This window comes from Zonotrichia albicollis, chromosome 3 (assembly GCF_047830755.1).
Source record: "Zonotrichia albicollis isolate bZonAlb1 chromosome 3, bZonAlb1.hap1, whole genome shotgun sequence".
Lineage (NCBI taxonomy): Eukaryota > Metazoa > Chordata > Aves > Passeriformes > Passerellidae > Zonotrichia > Zonotrichia albicollis.
In genome coordinates this window covers 65,820,606-65,832,975 of record NC_133821.1, presented here as the reverse complement: position 1 = coordinate 65,832,975, position 12,370 = coordinate 65,820,606, and the positions used below count along the sequence as shown (strand labels likewise).

Sequence of the window (12,370 nt, the reverse complement as noted above, 5' to 3'; positions counted from 1 at the left end):
TAAAGGCAGTGTTGGCTGTATTTTTTTGAATAATAAGACGTAAGGAAGAATTCATGAGCCTAGTAACATTTGAAGCCAACAGAAACAAAAGGGTAGTTTATATGGCTAAATACTTTGAAAAACCAACATTTGAAGCATTAAGCCAAATGTTTGCATTGAAGTATCCATGCAGTTTTGAAAGGGTAGAGCAAAAGATACAGTTTTATTTTCTGTTTTCCTATTTGTGGTTTTACCATTTTATGGTAACCATACCCTTTTATGGCTCACCAGAATAGTACCAGATTTCTTATCATGTATGGATATAAAAGAATTTAAACTACATATATTTATTTTTAGGACTCCACCCTCAGGCTTTGGATTTTGTGAACAGCTATTTCAGTAAATTTACATCTATATGTGGAAACTGGCAAATTGAATACTGTGCAAATTCACATTTTAAAAAAAGCAACTGCTATTATAGAAGCTAAATGATATCATAAGAAAGCCAAGTAAAAAAGATTGCATTTTCGTTTGCTGCTAAAGGAATGACCAATGCTTCCTGCTGGCTTTTGCACCCTGCAATTGGACACTCTGGCGTGCAAATGGTTTAAATAATGCTGGGGTTTGTGTCTGCTTGGCGCTGTATAATGCTGGGGCTGAGGTGACTTAAATATACAGTGTGGGCCAAGCTCTAAGCCCTTTCTCGGGCAGAACACCCATTGAAATCACATTTAAGTGTCGTCAGTGAAAGCCTTGCCAAACAAATCATTATGGATTTGACCCCAAAGTTATTACTACTAAATTTCATATGTAAGCCTTTCATTATAGTGTTTTTTAAGAATGGAGAACTTGAGTGAATCCTGGAATTCATTATAACTCCGAGTTTTTAACAGGGTATCAAGCTCTTAAATTACATTTTCATTACTAAAACCAGTTTCTTCCTCTTTGTTTTTTCTTCTCATTTTCTTTGTTGCTCAGAAAGAAGTACAAGGGGTTCAGAAATATTTTACTTCAGGCAAGCAGTCTACTGAGGTGCCTAAATTAGGAGCTTAATCTTCCAGCTCTCCATGTGCATGGTGGAGAGGGTTGTATCCAGAGGGGGTTTTGCTCAATGCCATCTTTTGGATGTGACTCTGTTATGCCCAGGGGTGGTGTAGGGTGCACTGATTTAGGAACCCAGAGGGATGTGGTTGGTTGGCAAAGGACCTCTATGATTTATGATGTGAGTTGCATATAATTTGGTTCAAAATTCCTTTTTAGGAGTTAGCAGGTTAATTTTTTTGTCTGCCTTTGCTCCATGGATGATGGGGATTGGCAATAGGGCTGTGTCCTTTAGTACAGAAAATCTCTCATTGGGATGGGATCTTTTTGAGGTCTTCAGTCTCACTCTCTCTTGTGCTTTGTCTCTCTGGCCTTGGTTCCCTTCTGAAGGCTGAAGGTTTCATCCAGATCTCATGAAGTGTTTTGCGAGTCATGATGTGGACTGATGGATTATGTGACCAGATGTCTGCAGTGCCTGGCTGCTTGTAGCAGGACTGGCTGAACCAGGTGGTCTCTTTCTGGCCTCAGATCCCAAGAGAGGGATTTTCAGCACAGAATCTGGAGGTTTCATACTTTGTACAGCTAAAACTTAAAACTGCAGTAATCCAACCTTCCCCTGTTTAAAATACTGAAGGGACAACAACAGAAAGGGCAGGCCACTGGGGTTTTAAAGCTGTTTTGATGTCTTTTCACTTCCAACTGTATTACACAGTATTAGATATAGAAGATGGTAGATAGAGGTAGCAGGAGCACCCTTAAGCACAGCTCCCATATTCTAACATCATATTTTCACCTGTGTTTACCTCTGGCCAGCCTTCAGTCATTCAGACAAAAAATTTCCAGAGTGTTTTTTCTGCTTCAGGCAGAAACCTCTTGGAAAGATTTTCACCAGAAGAACTCCAACTGTTTTTAAAAGAATGCATTACAGAAATTTAGAGAGATTTGTCAACTTTATTTAGCCAGTCATTCCTTCAAAGCATTGTTATACCTTCAGGGAGTAGAGGGGGGAGTCAGGGTGCTTTTTGCAGCCTGATGGAAATTAATACAGACCTACCAGCCTGCCAGAGTTGGTGAAAATTGTTATCTGCACATGCTCACAAGAGCTTAGAGCTTTGCTGATACAATCACTGAACACTCCCACTTTATAAAATGGAAAATGAGCTTCTGCCTCACCAGCCTCTGTCTGTGCCTGGGGTGATGATGATGATGGGTGGTACTGAACACCCAGCTGGGTAGGTCCATGACTCCTGCTGCCTCTGCTTTGTTGGAGGAAGTGGTATCTGGGTGTTTAATAGTCTTCCAAATTGATTAAAGCTTTATGCCAAGGCATACTTGAGGCAATAATTGAAAAAATACTACTTTTTTGCTAGTCATCACTCATGCAGTTAATTCCGGTAAAGCTGAGAGTAGAATTTATACTTTAGTCCTTATGCTACTCTCAGGAGTGTTGGGGTTGAGAGGTGTGATGCCCTAAGTTTGGGAACAAGGTTCAAAAAAGAACTTTTGTCTTCTACATTTTTTTTTTCTCCCAGATTGCAGGAGACTCTATAGGATTGTATTGATAATTCTTTGTTAGTCTAAAAGAGCAAGTGTTGGAATCATGACTTCCATAGAGGGAATGGATCTCTCTGCTTTGTTTAAAAACAGCTAAACATAAAAATACTACTGAGAAATTTTATGAAGGTTGCAATAAACCAACAAAAACAAGAATCTAATGCGTGACATCTTCAAGCTGTTTAAGAAATCAGAATAATGCAGGTTGATGACTTGAGGGTGATGGCAAGACCAAGGTCATGTCTTAGTTATTCTGCAGGATGGGAATGAAGTTGCTGCTGATGTATCAGCATTGGTCCAGCCAAAGTCTAAAGGCTTCATAGAGTTTGGGTTACCTCCTCCCATTTTCTTGTTCTTTCACATTTATAAGGACATTGGCAACTCTTCTTTCTCCCTATCTCAAGCCCTTTTAAAATATTCATCTTGCTCAGAAAACACAAAATACTCCTCCTAGTGAGAAGTGCTTTAGATCTTTGCCTTGTCAGTCATGATCCCCGAGAGGCACTAGGAGCTTTTCTGGAAGGGAACATTTATATTTGCTCAAGTAAGGTGGAAAGGAAGAGGGAAGCACTTGCCAGCCTCTAGTGTTGGCCAAGTTAGCAGGCCAAGATCGGGATTGCAGCAAATAGACAATTGTTTGCAGAGTATAAATGACTAGGCTGTTCTTATGATCTTTCTGCTAATTTGTTGTGCTAACCCTGATAAAGAACAATATTTTACCATCCTTCAAACATGCATTCACATTTCATACCCAAAGGTGCATGTTGCCATGGATGTCCTTGCAGTATTTGTGAGACACTATTCCGCATTTTCAGCCTCTTGAGATTATTGGGATGGTGTGTAAAGATTGTCCCTTAAGACAGTGACTGCCCATCTCAAAGCATGCTCCCAACAAAAATGCCACTAATTAAAACTTGTGTGAGTGGAAACATTGTCATCTGTGTCAACTTCAGTCCGTTTTGAAGATAAACGTAAGGATTGTTAGAACCCCTTTGTGAACTAAAACAGTTAAGCACTTCAAGACTCTATGTTATAAAATCTTAGATAAGAGTTAGTTAATCAATGTGACAAATTATAGGTTTGTCTGCCTGTCAGATGGAATTAATGGTGGGTGACCCAGGGAGTTTGGGTGCTGAGGTGAGAAGGAAGAGCTCCAGTGTTTTGCTTCATGTTTGTCTTGATGTGCTGAATTTTTTCAAAACATTTAAACAAAAGAGACTGAATTTGGGTCTCTGTTTCAGGTTAATACTTTGAAGCTGTTTTCCCCCACAATTTCTGTTGCTTTTAATCAATTATGAATGTTCTGATGTAAATGCAGAATTAAAATAGTAGGCTATTTTCTTGTGCATGACGTAAGGTCCAAAAATTTATACCAGATGACTGTTCTGGAAGAGGGAAAATAAAATACTTGGGAAAATCTAAGAGAGTATTTTCTGAAGCATATCTTCCTGCATGTGATCTGTAAAATGTAGGTATTCTAATTTTTAAATATGGTATCTATCACCAAATGTGAGTAATGAGCTGTTGATAATGTTGGTAGCTTTACAGAAAATATGAGACTTGCCTTTCTCTGTATGCAACTTTTTGCTGGTTTTTGTTAGCCTCATGGAGAATTTCACAGAAATTCTCAGCTTTTTTCAGTTTTCAGTTCTTTTGAAGGGTTTCTTTTGGGAGGGGGGTAGACTGGTGGGAGGGATGAGGTTTTGTTTGTTTGTAGGTTTTTTTATTTTTTGCTTTGACTTAGTAGGGGTTTCTTTGGCTTTTTTTCTTTTTTGGTCCTGAACAATACCACATATTGTGTGTCTTTCCTGGGGTGTTCAGCCTGAGCTCTGACAGAATAATGCCACTGTTGCTTTAAGCCCATAGTGCTGCTTTATATAGATCTGGCCTGATTTATAGTGTTGCTTTAAATAACAATAAGAGAGTTCATCTCCCTTTCAGAAAAGGTTTATGACTGATCTCTGCCTGGCTAGGAATGTTTATTTTTCTTAAGTTGCCTCTCTGCAAAAATGTTTTGAGATTGAGAGTCCCAAGCTGGTGATGGCTTGTGCTCTATGCAGCTCTAATCCCTTTACCACTAGAAAGATGTGGTTTGTGATGGATCTCACATAGATCAGGCTCAATTCTCAATTTCTCTGTCCTTTCCCTATTGGCCATCCTGTTTTCAAAACTGTGTCATTGAAGTGATCTATGGGTGTTGGCAAAACCATCAGAAGCCTCGGTAAGATTTAGTTACTGCTCCTAGTCCTTTGCAATAACACAGGCTTATTTTCTTTTCTCCATAGCTGATGATGAAATAACTTTGAAATAAACAATTTGAGAAAAAACTTTTCCACCACTAGGGATAATGGCAGTAGAGGAGGGAATCACAGTGGATTGCTTCTGGATGCTTTTAAAGCGGCATGCATCAGCTTTCTTAAAAATGTAAACTTTAAATACAAATCTTAAAATGCAGTATCAGCTATCTTGCTTGGAGCCATGTATTGATTATGTATTAAGTTCACAGAGGCCAATTGAAAAATCCTTTCTATCCCTGTTCCAGGAGTCTGTGGGGCTGTGTTGTATCCTGTGTGGTAACTTGTGCTTTGAAAGTGGATAAATAATGCCAAGTATGAGAAGAAGCATGCATAGACGAGGAGATGATATGAAACATGTAATTTAGGACACGGAAGGGAAAGCTCTGTTCTTCCCTTTCTGCTGAGCCTGGTTTTCTGGTCTGCCCCATGTCTGCCTTCCCAGTGTCACTTTCTGGTGGCCAGGAGAAGGATTAGGCTGCTCCTAAAGCTGTGTCACCAACTCTACCTGCCACTTTTCGGGAGACCTTCCTGAACAAAGGGAGAGCAGCAGGAGGATTATTTGCTTGAAATCACCTGGGGCTTTTGTCACTCAACCTGTGGTAAGGAAATGGTGTCTACCTTGGTCACAGGGCAGTGGGCAAGGAGGAAGGTCATGATGTGGGAATGATTTCTGTTTGTGTGTAGAGACCAGGAAAGGAATTTCATGGAAGGAGAAAAGTTAGCCAGTCCTTGAGGCTGCTCAGAGCACCTGCAGACAGAATTGTGACTCCAAGGGCAGATGAAGCATGAGCTTTTCCCCTGTCAAGGGCAACATGGGTTATGGTGCAGAGCTACAGTCTAGGAAGTCTGACCTGCTTTTCAGGGCTAAAAGTCTCATAATCAGGCTGTAGACCAGCTTGTGCTGGAGGAATTTTAGTAAGATCTTAAAAAAGAGTGAGGAAACCTTCAAATAAGTTTTTCTCTTTGACTGTCTTCCTAGGTGGGGACACTGAAACCACTGGCTGGCTGGAAGTATACCTGGTTTCAGTTGTGGTATGCACTTAATGCTGTGCACATTCCTGTCTAGTATCAGTGTCATTCCTACTTCCTTGCCTGAGCCAACTAATTCAAGACTGCAGGTCTTGGGCAGAGCTTTGCAAATGCATATTGAACCTCCAGGCTTGTTGTGCTTCTTTTGTAAAATTAAAATAATTAAAAAAAAGAGAAAGTAGATGACTATGAAATTCAGGCAAGGAAACGTGAGACTTCCTAAAGAATAAAATAAAATAAAAATTATCTCAGAATTTTAAGACTAAAAGCTTGTTGTGTTGTGGGGTTTTGCTCCTCCTTTTGAAGTTGAATAAGGAGGAAAGCAGTTTGGTGCAGAACTAATTATTCTACAGTTCTCTCGGGTTGAATGATCTGTGTTCAGTCACACCTTCTTCAGGTAACTCAAGTGCATTAATCAATGATCATCTTTCTAATTAAACTGCTGAGTAGAGAGAGGATTTAGAGGATGATCATTAGTTTTGTGCAGAATCAGTATATGAAGGGAAAGTAGTGTTAACAAGATGTTCCTTTTTCCCATATGATCAGTCAAAGGTTAGGAAAAAGGTCAGAACTTTTGTTTGTATGTTGCCTCTGAAGTGCAAATCATCAACAAAAATCAGAAACAAAATTTGAGTGCTTTCAGGAATACATTTTGAAATTAGCAAGAAAGGTGGGGAAATAGATGATTTGGATCATCCCAGACATACATATCTGCTTGGCTCTGCTCTGCATCTGACAGAGCAGTTAGGGTAGATCCTGAAACTTGGCTTGAGAAGGGGAGATTTCCTGAGACACCTAGGCACCGGGAAGTGAAGTCCAGCTTTCCTGATGCAGACAGCTTCTGCCTTCTGGGCAGGGCAGCGTGCTGTGGCACTGCCCTGCCTTTGTGGGCAGGCTGAATGGATGTGCTCAGCCTTGGAATGGTCCCTTCCCAAGGGCTGGAGGATTTGCTGTCCCTGAGCAGAGCTGAAGCTCAGTGTGTCACTGGGCAGCCTGGGCTCCCAGGAGCTGATTTTATGCTGAATGTGTGAATGTCCTCTGTCGTGTCCACTATGACACGTGGTGCATTTGGAGTTGTTCAGTGGGGCTGGAAAAGTTGTGGGATTTCTGTTTGTATTCTGTAAGCAGGAGCAGCTTTCCAGCAGGCTATCCCCAAATTTCTCTAGGGGAAAGGGGAGGGATGGCTACCCAAGAAAACCATGTGAAGCAACCTGATAGACTGCTGCAGAAAGCTGCAACAGCTGCCGCAAGCTATTCACCAATGTTTGGTTGAATATAGATGTCACAGATGAAGTTAAAATCTCTCTCTCTGGTGGTAGACAGGGCAAAGTCTGGCTGTGTATCTTGTAGAGTTGTTTGCAGTGCATTTATAGGAGGGTGCTGTGCTGTACTTGGTTTATCTACCAGTGGCTAACCCTGGGGGCAACCACATGAATAATAAGCGTCACTTCTCTGCTCCCTTCTTGCCAGACCTGTTGAGGTTCAGTAGCAGCTCATCCCTCCCTTTTGACACGCGTGCACTGCAGCTCAGGGGGATGGAGGTGTCTGTAGAGTTTGTCTTCCTGAATTGCTCAGCACCTCGTCATTGTACACTGGCTTTAACCAGGGGCTATAGTTTTTAATGACTATGCCTGGCAACCCAGCAAAAAAATCCAAAAAACCAATCAGTCGGTGTTCGCTCCCTTCTTGTGCAGACAGCACCTGCCCTGAGTTTGTACAGCCCTTCCCAGGTCACAGTTGAGGAACTACATCTGCGACTTTAAGTGTTGCTATTGTGTGTATAAAGTAATTCACTCTTTGTTTACAGTAGAGCTGGAAGGGCCCATGGTAGCTTTGTACTAAGGACTTTGCTTCAGTGCCATGCCTGCTAGCCTTTTGCTGGTGTTTATTTTTGTGTGCCCTCCTGTTCAGCAGGAAAATGAAAATGTGAGTACTAGATGAATGACAAACCAAGGTTGTTACCATAGCACATACTGCCTAATCTATGCTGTTGAGACTTTCACAGCTATGCCTACCTGTCTGTCCTTAACTAAATGACAGAGCCTAGGGTGTTGTATATGCCACACTTAGTGTATGGGATTTTTGTCCTTGTTTGTTAGCAGGAGGTAAAAATCTCAGTCTGGGATGTGTGAGGTTTATGTGACTATTACTTTAGTACAGCAATTCTTTCTTTCTTGACTACTACTTTATCTTTTTTTTTTGTCACATGGAAGTTTTTTTTTTTTTTTTAGATTAATTCCTTCAGAAGTGCTTTGCCCTTGGTAGAAATTTAATGGGAATGGTTGGTATTAAAGACATTTTGGGGGAAAGGAAAAAGAGAGGAGTGTTGTAAGCTGGTATGAGATGCCCATTTCCTCCTAGCCTGCTAGAAAAAGATACCTGAATGTGTAAAGGACTGTATGTATGGAGCAATATTCTACCCTATAGGTTTTTCTTATGTTAAGCCTTATTATTCAAGATTGTGCAGATCCAGAGAGATGGGTATTGCAGATCTGGCAGAGCATTGCTGGCAAGTTTGTATTCACCACGGCAAACTTCCTTCAATATTTGCTGAACTGCTTGTGGGGGAGCACTGTGACCTCCCTGAGAGGTTGCTTACTGGAAGGGCTGGAAGCACTTCAAAAAACTTGGCCCTCTACCCTGGCCAGGAAGTTTTCTTCAAACAGAGCAGGGCATCATCCTCAGTAAGTGTTCAAGTAAGACCTGATTGATAGGGAGGGACTCCTGTGATACTTTGCCATAAATCAGTTCTTTTGTATCAACATAGCATACCATCTGCCTGCTATAAATGTTGTGTTCCTGTTCCAATGCAGGTAGAAATGTTTTAGGTGGACATTTACAAATCTGTGATGATTGAGTACTGTGAGATCACCCTGGCTGCATTCAGCTAGCTGCTAGCAACAGCTAGCTGCATTCCCCTATAGGTATGGGTCAGCAAAAATCCAGGATGGTCAGGTTTGCCCATGAGGGCAGAGTATAACACTGTATTGTTGAAATTACACAGAACTCCTGACACAGATCTTACATTTAGCTCTGTACTGGGTGTCACTGCGTGCCTGTCAAACTATTAGTAAAGAAGCCATGTCTGTGAAGAACTGGAAATGTGGTTCCAGCTGGAAAGGAAAATGCTTGAGCAGCACTCTGCAGTGAGCTGGAACATGGGAAGAAAAAGGGCACTTTTCAGTTGAGGGGTTTTGCAGATGAGAGCGATTGCCCCAGGTTTTGAGTCTTAGCTGCTGGTGCTCAGGAACTGAACCCCATGGTGAAGGAAGCCCTGTGTGGCTTTGAGGAGTGGAGCCATGCTGTGCCATTGTGTAGCAAAAGGAAGTGTGACAAAAAAATAAAGGTTGGGCACAGTAGCAGTGCGGTGAACTTTGGGAAAGACAATATCTGTGACACATGGATCATGGCAGTGTTATCTGAATGCCATAATCATGGCACTTGCCGCCTTGTCCTGCAGCTCTTGGCTCTGTGTCTCTTACAGACGTGGTTAGGAGGGCTTTGGTGGTCTGAGCTCTAAATGTTCTGTGTAGATAGATACACCTTTCCAAAGATAGATACACCAGCAAAGCAGGTCTGTGTACTTGGAGCTTAACAAGGAGGTTTTTTGTGTAACAACCAAGAATTTAGTTGCATTTTATTAGTTACATTTTATATACGCTCATTTCCTCTCGGGTGTAACTTGCAGCCTGATGCTGCATTTTACTTTGCTGGCCCACTGTTAATGCATCCATTTTGTGTGGTGGTTTTGCAGCTTGTATTATTTGCTATTTTATTTGCATTTTATTTTAATGAAACAGCTTTTATTTTCAGTGACGTCAGTTCAGGACTTTGCTCTAATTCTTTGGAAGCAGGAGTATGATAAAATTCTTGTGTTAGTTTTAATTACGTTTTATGTCAGCTTAACCATTGTAGATATCAGGATATTTTTATGACAAGGTGCTTTGTGCTGTGAAGAAGCTGTTTAAGATCAGCTGTGCCAATTTGAACATCAGAGAAAACATTATAATACAGTCTGACACTTTGCAGAATGAAAATGACAGGCTTTGTAGAGCATGAAGTTCTCCTTGCCAGCTTTTGGGAGCTCAGTTAGTCACTCTCCTTATTCAATGCACATACATTGAGGATGGCTGGTGTCTGTTTTAACATTTTCAGGTGACGTGGGCAAAGGAACAGCTGATTTCTCCACATCACTCTCCTCAAAAGCAGTGGCTGGTTGATTTTTCAAAGCCTGGCTTGCTTGGTGCAAGAGAGCTTCCATGGGAGATTTTTGTACCTGACATGCAGATATTTTGTAGAGGTCCTGGCTGGGATTTCATAGGAGCTTTCAATATGAACACATAGAAACAGGCAATCCTGTTGTGGTACAGGCATAGTTAGTGGTTAGGGCCACCAGTGTGGAAAAGGGACTGTGATAGTGCTGACCTGTTTCAAGCCGCCTTTCCTGGTTAAGTGTTTCCTAGACGGAAACTTGGACAGCTTAACACTTGCCCTTCTTGAAGCAGGTGGTTGTAATGTGTTGTTTTACTGGTCCCTATTTTCCATTTGTACACAGAAAGAAGTTTTTAGCTGTGAGCAGTAGTGCAGAATGCATAAGTGAGGTATGAATTGAGTGATGTTTCCAGATTTTTTTTTTGCATGAGAGCTGTTGTTCATAGTAGAGGTTAATGATGTAGTTGGCAGTGGTTCATAACAAACCTTATTTCTATTTTGTGTATCTAGGGATACAAGTGTTAACAAAACAATTTTTGTTTTTCAGATTGCCAGTGCTACGAACATAGGGACTTCCAGCAAGAAGTTCTTCAGCTTGTGAAGCCACAAGGACACCTCAGCCCCTCTCCGTGCTTTGACTCATGATGCAGAGGAAACAAGACATATAGAGAGCAAATAAGTTATGAAAGGTTTGTTCGGGTTTTTTTGTTGATTTGTGGATTTCTGAGTGGGTAAATTGCATTATGAAACATTATAGGCATGGAGCCAGATAGAACCAGGTTAAAATTTGCTTTAATCCATGGGTCTTAATGTTTCGTGTTGGTTGGGTGTTTTTGAGGCTTTAGAACCAACCAATAGAGAACATCAGCACAGGGAGAAATGTAGGCTGTGTGAACTGCTTCTTTCAAGGCATTAATCCAAATATTAATGCTTGTGACTTCAAAATAGATTGTATTTAGAAAACTTCAGTCCAGACAAGCCTCCAAATCTGTAAACAGCAGAGATACAGTTTTCTATATTTAGCAGGGAAAGGGAGGGGTTTAGACTTTTTTCTGCTTAGCTCACAAGAGTATTATAATGTGGTAAATTTATCAAAGGAGAGGGAATGGATGAGTAGGTGTAGAGTGCATTGTTCCAGAATTAGACAGAAAATTATCAGCAAAGAGAGCCCTACTCCTGATGTCTCACCTAAAGGAAAGAGTGACATTGCAGTTTAATTCCAGAGACCCCCAGATGTCTTTCTGCTGTAGTTAGAAATGTTGTGAATGGCACAAGAGAGAGACAGAGAGGTGCTTTGGTTGAGGGTTTGAAAGACCTGGTGCAACTGAGCTCATGATAGGGCAAGTTTCCTCCATCCTTTTTAGTTTTGTCATCTGAGATAATTGTCTAGAGTTGTTTTAGAGATTTTAAAAGGCTTAATCATGATGCTTTGTAAACAGGTGATGAGAGTATTTATTCAACTTTTCATTATTTTTAATTGCTTCAGCGTTGTTTGCTACTATTAACAGAAGAAACTTGACATTGTTGTCAATACCATGATATCTACTACACCATGTATGCTGCTAGTTATCACAAAATCCAGACTTTGTTTGGACTTTGTAGCAGGAATCCACTGCACAACCCTGACAAAGCTGCCTTTTAGCAAGTTTAGGCCTATGGGCAGTTTGGACATCACAGGGAAGGAAAATGGTTGGACCTCAACACATCCTGTTCATTCTCATTCCCCAGGAGTTTGTCCTGTGCAATCACATCCACTGGCAAGGGATGCAGTTCCAGAGGGATTCGTTCTCATTCCATGCTAGGACAGAATTGTTTTGCTTTCCTGACAAAACATTTGGGGGCAAAATTGTGCTGAATAAGCAAGGGGAATTTGTTGCAGAGTTACAGGGTTTTTCCCTCCTTGATGGACACATACCAACCAGGTGATGATTAGACCTGATTGTTATATATTATTCAAACACTTAAAAATTAATACCTGTGCGCTCAGTTTACTTTGTAACCCATTCATCTCTTTTAAAATCATTACATAATGGAACACTGCTAAATTTTGTAACCACTTAGAGTTTTGTCACAAGAAAGGGATTTAGGGCACTGCTGCCACAGAAGTAAATATGCACAAACTCTGCATATGCTGTTGTTTGGCTAATGGAGTATTAGGCCCATCCTTCTCTAAAACAGGCTACTTTTAATACTAGCATATACATTCAGGATGTATGATAAAATTATAATGGATTTGGAGGTGTGGTCAGTGTTCTGCT

At 41.0% G+C, this 12,370-nt stretch overlaps 1 protein-coding gene across 1 annotated transcript in view; it reads left to right on the top strand.

The window, feature by feature from the left end:
* The window catches only part of SCAF8 (SR-related CTD associated factor 8), a 152,869-nt gene extending 142,071 nt beyond the window's left edge, over positions 1 to 10,798 (top strand). The window contains exon 21 of the mRNA XM_014267796.3: positions 10,660 to 10,798. The gene's annotated coding sequence lies outside the window, so the exon portion shown is untranslated. The remainder of the gene's footprint in view (positions 1 to 10,659) is intronic.
* Positions 10,799 to 12,370: the final 1,572 nt, after the last annotated feature.